General features: G+C 39.3%; 1 protein-coding gene across 11 annotated transcripts in view; it reads left to right on the forward strand.

The window, feature by feature from the left end:
• The first annotated feature begins 11,254 nt into the window (after positions 1–11,254).
• The window catches only part of eya1 (EYA transcriptional coactivator and phosphatase 1), a 61,213-nt gene continuing 58,549 nt past the window's right edge, over positions 11,255–13,918 (forward strand). For 4 of the 11 annotated variants that reach the window (XM_038727361.1, XM_038727378.1, XM_038727368.1 and 1 more), the window contains exon 1: positions 11,255–11,716. The gene's annotated coding sequence lies outside the window, so the exon portion shown is untranslated. The remainder of the gene's footprint in view (positions 11,717–13,918) is intronic. The other 7 variants (XM_038727455.1, XM_038727426.1, XM_038727473.1 and 4 more) reach the window with 7 other exon arrangements.

A 13,918-nucleotide genomic window follows, 5' to 3' on the forward strand; every position in this document is an offset into this window, starting at 1 on the left:
TTGAAAGTTTGGATTTATAATAATCCCAACCTTCAAAGTTGATGACAAATTTGTACCTAATGAGTCGTTAGAGGTGTCAGCCTCTGAGATATTTACCTGCCCCGTTGTACTCCTCCACACCTGCACCATTGATCACAGGTCACAGTGATGAGCTGGTTGCTTCAGGGCTGACACTGCTGCTCTTTTGATCTCTCTTCAAAATGACTTGCTCACCACCAGGCCCACAATCCCTCTTGTCTCATGTCAGACTAAAAGTTTGTCCTCAGGAAATGACACTCATTGTTGAAATGTGTTCAATGAACTTGTGTCTAAAGTTCAGTTGGAATCAGTGGGAATTCCCTAAAACTATTTTTGAGTCATTGATTTATTTGAGTTTATTGAATACATGTTTAGTATAGTCAGGTCTGTTCTAACAAGGTAAATCAGTCCTGGCCAAAGCCCCCCTTTTCTTATCTCATTTACACATCAAAATAGTTTCTCTTCTTTCCCATTGTGAGAGCACCATACTCCTCAAGCCAACTGGGAATCACTAGGCGAATTTCCGCTCTTTATTTTCTAGTTCCAACTGCTTCCCGTGGTTCCTAAAAGGATACCAATTTAGCTGAATTCAGGCTGAGTTGAAAGGCGCACTGTTACCTGTCCGCTGGGGTAGAACCTCTGCGGTGGTTGCCCTTTCCCATGCTTCCACTACGAGACCTCAACCACAGGCAGACAGAGGGGACACCTGTTCCCTCAGAGAGGTTGGCCAGAATCTGAAATCTTAGCGTCAGCCCTGCCTATTGAGAGTGGGCAGCACTATAAGGCCCCCGCACTGTGATGGGGTGGAGGAAACCTGAGAAGAGAGCAGGAAACGGGATGCCTATAGCCTGATGAATCTGATGCAATTTGCCAAAACACAGTGCCTCCCTCCACAAGACGATTACCCACACTTGCAATAGAAAAGCCATTGTCTGGTACGAGTCTCCACTTATCTATGTATTCTTTATCGTAATGCAAATATACAATGGTCTGCCTGTGCTGCAGTAAAGGACAAAGTTTAGTGCTGAAGGAGGAGGTGAAATTAAATGTTTCTGCAGCCATTGGTGTAAATCACCGCAATTATAGTCTGGTAGGAAAAACATTGGCCTCTCCTGGTAATACCTTTGACACAACATCATAAATTATTGGAGCAAAAAACCCATCAAACTTTACATGGTTTGAACAATTTGTGTGTTCTTGCCTCTGCGCTGCCACTATTCATCTCCTAAAGAAACAAAAGAGCAGAGAAACTGATTTGAGACCCAAGAAGGGTCGCACGCCCCATTAAACATGATAACTTCTTAAATATGTGGTTAAAACAGTGGAAGAAAGAAAGGTGAACTTGATCCTTGTCTAATGTTTTTTCACAGGATACACCAACCCCACGGCCTGACTGGCTTCTGAGCATCTTCTGCTAAACAAAAGTAATAATATTTCTCCTCTGCTGACCAAATGCTGTCAGGAACATGGGTCATAAGGGCAAACATAGTGCAGTGAGAGTTTGTCCAAGAGGTTTCCGCATGAGCCCCTCAATGAGCCTCATACCGTCTTCCTCCTCACACACCATATATCAGCCTTCCATGCTGAGGGTTAGTCACCTTCCCCATACCACCTTTGAAGTCCTGAAAAACCTGAAGCACAATTTGTGATCACAGTTGTACCAAGGTGCAGCCTCATGCAGGCCCCAGTTGACTGTGATCTAGAAGATTGTTTTAATCCTTCCAACTTTTTATGGTCCTCTCTTCACTACCATTACTGTAACATCTCACAAGTGCACCCTTGCCAATATGGCTGAGTTGCACAAGTTACAACATAAAAATGTCAAGCGCCTCAGTACTCAACTATGCTGAAGATGGACATCGCAAGACAGGATGGCCACCAAGGGGCCATTACTGAGGCCTAGGTCAATGTCTTTGCGCTGCCTTCAGAAGCCATGGGGAAATAACTTGCAGTTCTGGTGCAGGGAGTGAACAGTTTGAGAGGAGTCCAGATGCACACCCCTGAAATCTTCAAAGATTCCTTCCTTTGACTTTCATTATCAGACATGTGTGCAGTAAGAATGCTTTATACGATGGTCAGAGCTGTAAAGGAGGAAAACTTGAAGGCAGTGATTTATACAACAGCAGGGTTACAGTAAGTTTTAAACAACAGGATGCCATTTGGAATATACTGTACAGTGGTGATTTTTTAAAAGAGGGTGGTTTTGTTGTTTCCTGTGGTGCAGTCACTCCAGTGACTGTGGTTGATGTGAGCAGAGATGTTGGAACAATATACAATTGGACAATGACAAAAACCAAATTCAAGTGAAACATTTTCTAAGGCTGTTGATGTAATTTTGTCCAAAATTTAAAAAAATATCATTATCCTGAAAAACAGTATAAACAGTCTAGTGCTTCCATTATTTTTTAACTTAATGCTTTTTATTTATGAGTATGACTTCCAGCTGGACCAGTTGCCCAGAGTGGTTTCTGAAAAGCTAGTATGTGTTGTTCAAAGTCCTGGGTGACAGCTTAATGTGGCTTCCTAATTTATTCCCCCACCCATCCAACGACTACGGACCAAAGACGGGAAAAAGAAATATCTTTTTTAGAAGCAATAGAAGAGGGCATGTTATTGGGAACAGTCCGTTAAGCTGTCCTCACCTTTCCACCTGACCTGCGCTTGCTTGGGATGTTTTCTAGCTGAGGCGTCCTTCCTGCTGGAGAAGCATAGGGGTGATTTATTGCCCAACATGTTGAGAGGGAAATGTAAGGGCACTCGCCGAGAATTATCGATCCTGGGAATCAGCAGTAAGGAAGAAGAGGTGGAGAGGGATTGGAAGAGTGGAACGAGACGGTAAGAGAGAGACAGAGACAGCCAGTCAGACAGGAGACTGATACAGAGCGGGAGCAGAGGGCTGTACCCAGGGCCGGATCTAACATCAGCCCGAGCCACAATCAGAACAGGCAAAATATATTCTAAATCTGTTTTACTGAAGAATGTTCACTGTTCAGGCCAGTAACATATCTTTTAGCTTTATGATTACATTAAAAATATTTCAAAAAACATCCTAAATAGTTAAAAACAGTCTTCAAGTTTCAAATTGTTTAACAACAGGAATAAATATTTACATGTGTCATTTTTTGCACTTTATTGGAGTGTATGTTTTGCGTCTTCGGTCAATTATCATGAAGCTCTGGTATCTCTGAGTAACTGGAGGTACTTCAACCTGACAGAATAGACAATATAGGTCTTTATTTTCACTGTTATTTCCATGCATACATATCATTTAAACATATAATCTACTGAGCAGTGGTGGAGAAAGTATTTAGGACTCCTTTACTCAAAGCAACTACAAGGAACTTTAATTTTATGTTTATTCTGGTGGCCCATGTGGACAAATGCAGTAGTGTTTCCATCACCTTGTGTTAAAAAGTTCTTGATCGGCTAGCCATTTTGAACTTATTTTTAATATTATTTTTCTGTTTTAAACAGCTGTTTGCAGGATGCATAGCAATGAGGTAATGTATCTATAAGATTAATAACTGTAATATGATGATGGTGAAACAAAAGTAAGTAGTCAGTTAGTTAGTTAGCTTACATATAAGCCTATAGCAGATTTGGTTGCTCGATAATACTCATTTTGTTGAGAAAGATAAAGGTATCAACACTCCCTAGTAAAGTTATGTCTTCATAATAACAAGCCAACAGCAACATAGTTTGGTAGCAAGGCCAACATAAAGTGTTACGTTATAAGCCAGTGGTATTAACCCCAACCTATACCTCCATGGACTGTACACAGTCAAATAAAACACACATATTACATAGAAGTATTTGCGGGATCTGAATCATTTCATTTTGTGGGGAATCTGACCCGGTGGCATTTAGAATAACTATATATAGCCAGTGTTCTCGCTGATGGTCTCGTTTGCTTATGTAGGTAGAGAGTCATCAGTATTAAATTGAGACTGTTTGATAACCAGGTAAAACTACTTTTAGTAGCCTACGTTTACTTTGTAAGTAAATGTATCAATACTGTAATTTATAAATAATCCATTACAAGTAAATTCCATCAGCACAATGTGCTTTAAAATATCAAAAGTAAAAGTACTTGCAGATAAATAGCCTGTGTGCTGGCATAGTATTATATTTTATATTATATTGGTATTTATATGGGATGATGTTATGTGTAAGTAGCATTTTACTGTTGTAGATGGTTATGGTGGCTGACAATTCTAACTGTAGCATGTACTGTTACTGTAGGTATTTAAATGAATAATGCCTTATATCTTATTATCTCATTATATGCTTGGTAATAAATAAAGCTGTAAAATAAATGTTTTGCTGTGAAAAGTACAATATTTTGAATTGTAGTGGTATGAAGTATAATTAAATTAAAATATTTAAGTAACGTACAAGTACTTAAAACTTGTTCTTAAGTTCAGTAATTGCCATCCAGTGTGGTTGTACTGTGTGTAGCAGGGGTCATTAGTCTCTTTGCAGGAGACACCAGGCAATGATGGTTGCTCTCCAGCAGAAAGAGGAGGAGTGGAGCCGAGGAAAGGCTCTAATAGGATTTAACCCAGGGGAGCTGCCTTTCAGAGATGCTATCAATCCGTGCACACGTCTCCATCATGCCTGCCACACTGTCGCCATGCAACTGCAATACACAAACTCCAGGGAAGACAGTATCTGCCTATCATCCAATCAGGCAATATGTAAATCAAATCTGCCGGAGGGGACACACTATGATGGAATAAAATCAGCTTTATTGTTAATCCTGAGCATTATAAATAAAGAGGCAAAGTAGTAGAGGTGGTAATAGACTGCAGACCTTCTGGGCTTACATCATTCTAATATTCACTATATGTTTACACTACAAACATCTGCACAGAGCTGCTGAGCACTTAAGGAATTGTGCCTCTAACAGGCAAAACGTATACTTGTTTTCTTAAAGTAAACATCATCTCCATGGTGAGTGTATTTAAAAGGTAACTGACAGTGCCCATAAAACTTCATGCAATGCCATTCTAGCCCCTGATTCAAAATATGATGTAATCGGTGTCTAATTTAGTGTGTTTACGCTTCGCTCGCACACAGTATAGCTCCTTTTTGCCAGATGTTTAACTGCTAAGGAGATATTTTTATTGCAGAAAGACAGAAATAAGACTGAAATGGTTTAATCCAACTTACGATTTTAGTATAACATGGTAAGCATTGAGGAAATCTACCTTTTTTAAATGCCAGACTATGAGTAAAATAATACTTTAAAAAAAACATCTATAAATATATATGTCTTTTTTTTTACTGAGACAGACAGGTTCTTAGCTTCTTCAATTATGTACCCACTTTGATTGAATAAGCCCCTTACTCTATTGTTTATTGGAAATGTATTAAAAACGAGTGTCTCTGGACACCTTGAGTGGATAACCATATGCTGTCACAGTAGACCAGACGCGCCTCATATTGAGAGCTCTGTTGACCTGGGAATTGTGTGGGAGGTGGAGAGCGGGGGTGGAGGGGCACAGGGGACTTGTGAGAGTTTTCGAGAGGTACAAATCAAGGATTTAACTACTGCAGCCTTCTCTCCTACTCAAAATGTATCAGCCACATTTACAGTGCAGCAAAGAAGAAAGTAATCAGAAGGGATGGGCCGTGTGGTGGAGATGATGCTGTTTGAATCGTGTGTGAGAGAAGGAGTGAGAAGTAGTGTGAGAGACAAATCCAACAACAGACAGAGACAGAGAGAAAGACAGATATTGCACCAGTGCTATGGGTCTTTATTGGGCCACACATTAAATCAGATGCAGATGTTCCCATTCCCTTTGACCAAACCACATCAGCTGTCGCTCCCCTTGTTTCCCTCAGCCTCCCCAATTATTTCTCAAAAGGGACAAACCAAAACCAACTATCAGTAAACATGCCGACTCCTCAAATTCCATAAACGTCAAGCTGTACAGACAACAAGCCAGCCAGCCTCTGTTTGTATAACTGGGAAATCCCTTTCTGGTTCTGACACAGAGCAACAGCTAGCACGCTAGTTTGGGGGAAGTGTTATTATGGTTTAACATGCCAGCAGTTCTCCCTCATCATGAAACAAACCCACCAGCCTGTCAAACAACTGTTGCCTTCTTAGGGAAGCACATTGTCATTTGCTCTGCTGAAGTCTTACTTGTGGTTGAATGTTGGTACCGCAGTTTGTGAATTAGCAATGCAACCGAGCAAAACACAAATGTTCCATTGTGACTCAAAGTGAACTGAGGATACGCCGCGATGAGGGTCTGGGAGATTTTTTTTACACTTGTGCTCTTGCAGTGATCATACGTTCGTAACTTCGAAATCTGTCATACTAAAGTAAGGCAAGTGTGTGTCGATAGTACTCACATTTATTTGGCAGTAGACCAAAGTTGTTAGATTAGAGGTGAACCTAAAAATCATACAGAAAACCTTCACAAATCCATTTCTTCTTAAATTTTCATGGGAGATAGAACTTGTTCCCTTCCATTACTTTGATTGCGTCTCTGGCTGTATGAAAATGTAACATTTTGAGTGTGCTGCACATTTAGCTCTTGCTTACCCTAATGGTGCCCAATCAGTTCCACCAGGTCTGTTCCAACGGGGCAGGCGGCCTCTGCCCTGATTACACTGAATTGTGGATATTTCCTGCCTCTAAGCCTCGCATATGGATTGAGTAAGGCAGTGGCTGAGGGACTACCGTTTCTCTCCACTACATCTTCATTTCTTTCTCCCTCGCTTTTTTTCAACGGAAAAGCAAAACACTTTTGTTTTTTCTGGCTCTGCTGTCAAAATACTGAGCTGGGCTTTGGCTCTGTGTCTGTTTGCATGTAGCCAAGGAAAATCCCATGAGACAAGTGTGGCTAAATGCAGTTTAATCCACATGATCACTATCCGTCTGCAGACTCAACCACACCTATCGCTGACCTATTGCTATGAGGCAAACACATTTTCATTCAATGCGTGTTTCCCAATTTAAGATATAGATGTTTTCAATACATCCAAGTTGTGGTGAAGGTATATGTGTTACGATTATGTCAGTTCCACCATGTGGCCGGTTTTTATGGCAGAGGTTACTTTATCTTCATTAAAAAACAGCAGAGTGACGCTTTACAAATCCAATAAGTCTTATCCCTTCTAGAAAAAAAATGATTACATCATCATGAAATACAACCTTCTGACAGAAAATGCCATGATAGTTCCTGTAAGTGACAATGTGCACATAAATGCTTTAAAGTAAATACCCAGCCTGACAGCCCTATTTCTTACCTGTATAATGTTGTTATAAGCAAGTATTCTTGACCTGAAAATCTACCACATAACCCCTGCAATGTTGAAAAAGCTCAATATGATAAAAATGTCCACTGCTAACTTGCAATGTTTACAAGATGCCTTTTTTATTTTATTTAAAAAGTCCGTCCCATAAACCATCACCACTGAGTAAAAGGCAAGGAAGAGGTCAGTGCCAGTTTTCTTCATGACATATTAAATAGAATCCACACATACCGAGTTATTGTACTGAAAGGTTTTGGAGGACTATCCCAGCTACAAACTTCCTATTCTTTATGTTATCCCACTGGACCAGAGCTTCATAATCTCTTTTTGTGGGAGATTTTGGCATTTGGTGCCGGTGCTTGTATGTTTGTATTAAACATTTTTTGAAATATGCAGCTCATTATTTTACGCTCCACTCTCAAACATTGGACATACTTCCTCTCCAATATAACCACTGATAGACAACAGATTGAACCGCATTTTTCAGGGTTTTACATACCTGCAGAGGTATTTGATTTGGCAACTGGACAGCCTACATCTCGAGGCTATATTCCACCAGAGCAATGAATCAAAGTATTTTGGTTCTTATTGTATTTGTATATTTGGACAGATGTCTAGGAAGTCAAACACACAAATGACCACAGACGGCAATTAATTAACAAAGGACAGATTGGGGTGTATTGTGTGGTATTAAGTAAATTCGTATTTTGTGTAATGTATCAAGCACATATAAATGGATCTACACTGCAAATATATGTATATATTAATATTACTTATATATATGTGCGTATATATATATATATACATATTATTTATTTACTATGATTTCAGGGCTTGTGAAAAATAGTTTGGTAGGGCTGTCTAACGGTTAAAAAGCCCTCTCAATCAAAGGAACAATCTGTGATGTAAATGTAAGCAAAAGGTACTCCACCACCAAAATTCAATCATTTAAAAACTGTAACTCCCAGTCAATATTTTAAATTGCAGCAAGTTGATGAGCACAATTTTATTTTATTTTTTTTTATGTAGAGGTAAGACTTTCAAAAATCTAAATTACAGATTGGACCTTTAACTGACAGACTGACTTTCATGTCGCCATGTTTACACATTGTTGGTGTTGATGAGCAAGTTACTTACCAGCTTTAAAGTTGCCATTAGATAGCTTAACTCCTTGAGTCTGTGCTATAAACTTTAACATGCTTCTGCAGGGATCAATAGTATCATTTTGTAATCATATAAAAGATGTATTAAATTCCTGATTTTAGCTTTAATGCATAAAAAAACTTGTCACTGTCTTAGCTGCAATAAATCTCTCATAATCTGATTTTTTGAGGGAATTCATATTGCTTGTTTTGTGTCTTTGTTATGTTGCTTCTTTCTCTGACTCCAACTGCTGTCCTGTGGCTAACAAAAGAGATAATGTAACACCTACTAAATCACTGGTGTGCAGAATATGATTGACTGACTTGTTGGTTGGACTGACATGACCACTGGAATGCACCTCGTTTGAAAGGTACCTCCAACAAACACACTGCTGCATGCCTCCTCAGGTTACCTGGGCAGCACACCAGGTGTTGTATATCACATTGTGTGATAAAAAGGAGGGTGAATATTTGAATAAAAACATAGCCTCCTCCCTTTTATGTATTAAAGAAAATCTATATTTTTCTCCAGGTGTGGGCTTTTTTCACTTTGCTGAAATGTGATAGGAGACTAATATAAAACACCTGACCTCAAGATGAAATACTGCATATAATGTAATAAAGTGCATTGTCTGATTGGTTATGGTAAATCTTCATTTAGCCACAATAACCTTAAGCTCAGCCGCTTCAAATCCAGTAAAATCACTTAAAACAGATGTGGCTCAAAGGTTCCAGATAGATCTCTCAAAAATGTGCCTCACGGCAGAGGTACCACCAAAAACCTGGTCCTCAAGTGTATAGGAGTATCTTCATGCAGAGAAAGCATTGGTGCATTGTTATATTTTACTGTATGGCATAAATCAAACATTATAGAGGTGCTGAGAATACAAAGCATCTGACATTTTTAGCGTGACAGTTCCGCTGTTCCCGTGTTTAAGTGGTGGTGGGAGCTTTGTGGCGCTAGGCCGAGATCTCCTCCTGTTAAGCACACATCCTGTAGGCTTTGTCCCCTGGCAGTGACCTGATCCAGCAGGAGGAAGCAACCAATCAGGAAAATATTAGATCAGCTCCGGGAAAAATTAATAAAATTCTCTCAAGTCTGCCTCACCTACGTACTGAACCATGAGATTCATACACAAGAGTCAAGGCGTGCACTTTATATGCTTTCATCAGAGCGACTCCATTAAACTCCCCCCGCTCCAGGTTCAAATGATCTATGGGCATCATGATATGCTTGTGGAAGGTGTTGTGTTCCTTACTGCCGACGTCCAGACAAGGGTGGTCTGTGCAATCGGATCCTTCGACATCACAGAGAACATGAAAACATGAAACATAGTTATTGATCACAGAGTCCACACTAATCAAATAGCACCCTGGTTTGTTTGAAGTTAAAAATGGTTACAGTGGGTGTTTACCATTGCACTTCGGGACCCTCCAGCCGCACCCCTCTTCAACATACACAGACAGAAGTGTTATTTGTATTGTTAAATTTACATTAAGTCCATTTTAATTGCATCAACCCACTAAACAGATCTTGCAATAATGGGCCTGACAGAGAAAATTGCAATCATCTGTGAAGAGCCTGCGGCAGTGTAATGGCCAAACCTGATTAATTTAATCTTGTTGCACTCCATTATGGCTGCACTTTATCATTTCAACAGATGGAGCACCAAGAAATTAAAAAATGCTCTCAAGGATATGTGGCACTTTCCATCCACTCGAATCCCTTTATCTGAAGGTGTGTGGGCTGCTGTGTTGAAATGAAGGCCTGTACTGGAACCTTTTGGATGAGTGCATTTTCTAGCCCAAATGAGATTATGTGAACAGTCAATTGATGCAACAAATCATCAGAATTGTCTTGTGATGTATTGCTGAAGGCTGTTACGGGCTGTCCATCCAATCATCTGGCCCAATGACTTGATATTATCAAAGGAGTAGGATGACAATTGCTTTACTATATGGAGGCTATCCATGCAAGCATGAGTGGTGCATTCATTCATCTGTGGAGAAACTGTTTGTACAATCCTGGAAGTACATTTTCCTGACATATCCTGTAGTGTGCTCCAAAGTGTACTGTAATTGTGTAATAGTCAATTTGAAGAGGTCAAATCTCCAGCAACACTTACTGTACAAAAAAAAATAACAGTTGCTCTTTATTCTGTAAGTGTTGCTGGAGTTTTGACCTCATTATTTTTTTCTCCATGCACCTGGAAGGAGATAAAGGTGTGCTAGATACCCCCATTCTAATAGCATACAATAATTAAAGCGTTTTTCGCATGTAACCCCCTTAATATAAAGCAATAAGCAATATCTCCTTGTGACCCCTAATCATAGGTTGCATGTCTATAAATTGTGATCATTTCAGCTGAAGAGTCCCTTTTCTCCTCACAGATTGTTTAATTTGAATAAACTTGAGAGGCCTGAAAGAGAACCGTATTTTCAAGAAAGAAACAAAGATTAGACAAAAGTCTGAGAAATCTAGCGCATCAGAATATTGTGTTTCGTATTTCCTACTTTGGCAATTATTTCAGGATCCCTTAGCTTGGGAACCACTGCATTAAAACATTATATTTTGATAGACTCCTTTTGGGACTAAACAATAAGCTACCATTCACACTGAGCAGCATTCAACAATCTGGACGGTTAAATAGGGGAACTATAGGTGGCGCTCTAGTTCACATCCAGACATAGAGGGAGAGGTGTACTTTACTGTATACGAGCACCATAGGTTTACCACAGCATTAAGTTTTAAATATTGGGCGTCCTGAAAGACTTGTAAGTGAAAGTTATATATTCTATAGCTACATTATATATGTTATAGTTATATTAGGCCTATATCTTACAATTCTAGTGAAAATGACAGTTTTGTGCAAACTTGGTTGAGATTAAAAATATTATCGAATCAGATGGCGATGACAAGTAAAAGCCTGTTAGCAGCAAAACTGAACTGTAATACAGTGTGTGAAAAGTTTTCCTCCTGCCTGCTACATTTGATACCAGTGGGCAGCGCGCGCGCACAGACGCATGCGGATCTATCTTGTCAATTCACTGTAACCTTCCGACTCCGCTGCCGAAAAAAACAACAAAACACCAAAAACGTTGAAGCTTATATGTCGGACATTGATAAGCTTTTCATGCGGGTGTTCCTCCTCCACGGTTGTGTTTGTCACGGACCCATTTCCAGCGGGGAAAGAAGCAGTCGCTGACGGCTCAGAAGACGAAAAATTCATAGTTATGGACACAGAGACTTGTTGCATGTGGTCACACTGACAGCGGTGAAACATAAGGTAGGCAGCAATGACAGGACTCTGTTCTGCGGGATTTTCTACTTTCTGTTATCCGTATGTCTTCTATTAAGAGTTGTTAGCTGTTTGTATGCCTTGTGTGGTAAAATTGACAGTGTGATGTTGAGCCATTTCCAATATGGGCGGGGACAACAGCAGTTACTTTGAGTAGAACAGCTACAGCACTATGAATATAGCTCTAGTGTTAGTAGCAGATCAGTCCTCAGTGACATTAAGCTGGTAAATTAAGGGTTTCATAGGACAAACAACAAATTAACTGAAACTTAGTTTGTATAACTTAGCTTTATATATCTTAATTGTAGTTTACTTTGTTAAGTCTTAAAGTTTTAAAAACGTGTTATATTTTAAGCTTTTACCCATCCTGTGGAGCATTTGTGTAATTTACTTAGGTGCATTCTGTGCATTACCTTACAATAATTTGTCTCAAAAAGTTAACACCGCTTTAGAAAAATTAGTTCAGTTTTATACTGCGTAACAGTAAGAGTTTAATGTTCCATTAAAACAAGCCTCTTTACCATACAGCAGACCTGTGGCTGAACTTTCAGTGTACAGTATTTTATTATATTTAATTTCTGTTTTCTCACATTTTCCCTCATATACAGCATATTGTAAGAATAACATGCTTTCACTCCCAGAAGTAGGGCAATGCAGGTAGTACAAGCTGCATACAGGACATTTATCAAAATATCATTTGCCTTAAGTTAACAGCAGTTGTACCTAGTTTTTACTCTCATTCATTCTGCCCCAGGCTGCAGTCATTTTTCTGTCTAATTATTTCCTCTTTTACTCTGCACCACACTTGACAGTGATGGATAACAGGTTAAAAATGGACATTTTCTCCTCAGTCAGTGTATGTTGGATTGACTCAAGCACGCATGGTGTTCTTCGCTCAGACCAAAGGACCTTGGAAATATTGTGTTCCCTTCTGCTTTTCCCATTCCAATATGATACGGTTTGTCTTCATTTTCTTCGGCCTCTGACTCATTTTCATGATATATAGCCGAAGCACATCATCAAGACAGAAGTGTAGGTTATGTCGAAGTTATGCCATCATGATTATAGTCTTGGTTGCCGAAGCAGGCCTTCCACTAGTGCAGCAGTGAATAAGCATCAGTGGGTCAACTGTGTAAAGATGGTGGTTCCCTGATTGGATGTTTTTCTTTGTCTCGCAGAGCGAAGTTGTCAAATATCAGTAGTCCTTCAGTGTTTAAATGTTAAAAGCCTTATTTATGCACCTGGCTAAATGTTATGATGAGGTCACGGCTGAGCATTATGCACTTATGCTGGAAGAGCAAGGGTCCTTGGTTGCACCAACTGTGTGGTACTGTAATCACAATGGTAGACAAGTGGAACAAAGCACACAGATTATATTTGCTTTGTCTGTCTGTCTCCTCTGGTCTTCACCTTTTTAATGTTGTCTCAAATATTACTGATGTATCAGGTTTGCAGACACTTGATGTTGGTAATAAGACAGCTCTTCATGATACTTTAGCTAAAGTGTGTTTTGTTTATTATATTTTAAGCTTCAGTTAGCGTACATGCAGCATGCATGATCAAGGGACGGGATTATCTACAAATTTAGTCTTTTCCACACTTGACATAAAATAGTTCTACTAATTAGAAGCTGCAACTGACGATTATTGTCATTGCTGATTAATCTACCAGTCATTTTTAGATTAATCGCTTGCTTTACGGGATGTCAGAAAATAGTGAAAAATAGCGATAGCCCATCACAGTTTACTAAAGCCCAAGTGTCATCTTCACATTTTGTGTTTTACCTGAGAAACACTCAAAAAGCAGCAAATCATCATGTTTGAAAGGCTGAAACTTGCTTGAAAAATTACAATTAATTAATCGGTTATCAATAGCTGGCAATTAGTTTTCTGTCGATTGACTAATTGATTAGGTTGCAAATTGTTTAAGTCATATTATTAATACAGTACTCCTCCTCACATTGGGATTAAATCATCATCTGACAAGGCCACAGTGTCACTTTCCTGCCTTGCAGAAATATCATCCATTTTATTAAAGATAGGAAACACCGTCAAAACCCCCAACACTATAAATGACACATCTATTGTGACTTATGGTCATAACATTTGAATGCTTTTTCTTTTTCTTAGGGTGATCTCACATCCTCTGAATGATATATTTTATGGACCTCTTTATTGACATTGTGGAATA

Source organism: Micropterus salmoides, unplaced genomic scaffold, assembly GCF_014851395.1.
Source record: "Micropterus salmoides isolate LMB-PRFRI ecotype aquatic unplaced genomic scaffold, ASM1485139v1 Ms_hic_scaffold_1, whole genome shotgun sequence".
NCBI classification, from domain to species: Eukaryota; Metazoa; Chordata; class Actinopteri; order Centrarchiformes; family Centrarchidae; genus Micropterus; species Micropterus salmoides.